This window comes from Empidonax traillii, unplaced genomic scaffold, assembly GCF_003031625.1.
Source record: "Empidonax traillii isolate 1590-97213 ecotype Southwest subspecies unplaced genomic scaffold, ASM303162v1 scaffold576:size640842, whole genome shotgun sequence".
Classification (NCBI taxonomy): domain Eukaryota; kingdom Metazoa; phylum Chordata; class Aves; order Passeriformes; family Tyrannidae; genus Empidonax; species Empidonax traillii.
In genome coordinates, this window is record NW_020955769.1 from 144,655 (window position 1) to 146,122 (window position 1,468).

Genomic DNA, 1,468 nt, shown 5'->3' on the forward strand with positions numbered 1-1,468 from the left:
TTTGTTTTTTTTTTTTTTTTTTTTTTTTTTTTTTTTTTTTTTTTTTTTTTTTTTTTTTTTTTTAGTTTTCTGTTTTATGATATTACCTGATATTCTAAGTTGTCCTTTGTATGGTATATTCTGTCTGGTCTCTACAGTATCTACAGCTACTGTGCTTCAGATGGTGCCTTATCAGTGCCATTCATATGCAGTAGATTCTTTCTCTTTTTGAATATTTGCTGAGTTGCCTTTCTCTGTGCCAATAAACACTGTTGGTTCATAGTTGCATTCTCTATTTCTGCCCTCTTATAGTTACAGAATTAATACTTAGCCTGTTCCCTCTTTTGCTCCTTGTGCAATAGATTATTCTCCTGCAAGTTAAATCATTTTGATAGGAACGATAATATTTGGAGTGAGTGAGATCTCCCCAGTTAAGTGGAGTGTCATAATAGCTGTAGAAGCACCAATGATCTTAGTCTTCTTCCTCCCAAATTACAGGGCTTTTGACATTGCACCCCCTGCCCCAAGCAGGCTAATTCAGCCTAAGCAAGTGACAGAGATTTTCTTGAATGCTGGATTAGTTTTATGCCAAGTTTATTAAGCAGGAATGAGGAGCCAGTTCAAGGCTCCTTGGTTTCCCAAATGAGTAAAACTGATTGTTCTAGCAGAAAGTTGAATGAGCTCAGCTGAATCGTGAAACTTCACCCTACTTTAAAAAAAGGTACATGATATTGCAAAACACAGCAGCAATTTAGAGAGCTCTTTATTCTGAATCCTATTGCAGTAAAATTGTAGTATGGTATCTTCTGAAGTTTGTGGGATGAGTATAGTGCCAAGAAGCATCAGAGCTACAGCAATGCGACAAAGAACTCCGTTGATTGCAATTTATATAGGTTTTGATGGCTAAACTGTGTTTTTCATACACATCGGCTGCTGGTGTTCTGAAGTAAGAATTTGAAAAAAACACAGGTGTTAATTGCAGTTTCTCACCGTTCAGAGCATCTCATTAGATTGTGTGAATAGAAAAACTATTTTAGACTGATAGTTTGATGACTCCACTTAGACTGAGTTTTATTTCAGTCAATGCAGGTAGATATGACCAAGGCGTTGGTAAAGAAAATCTCCAAAGTTTTACAAGCATGTCACTTAGTGGTTCATATTTTGTCAATATGCAGAGCCTCATTCAGTCTTGTTTCACTACACTTCAAAATACAGGTGGGACTGGAAAAGCTATTGACCCAACTGTATGGAATCCAGTAATTAAAACCAGGATAGTTCATAAATCAGATGAGTAAGTCAGAGGGTGTGCAGATGTAGTGCAGTGGATAACTACATGAGTGGGAGCTGGCTATGCCAAAGCTGCTCTGCTTAGTAATCAAAAGTTACTGTAAGCATGTTTGTTAATCTTGGAATGACCCTTGGTTTTTTATATGCTTGACAAAGTGCAAGCATGATAGATGATGAAGTAATAAAGAGGAAACTAATAAAA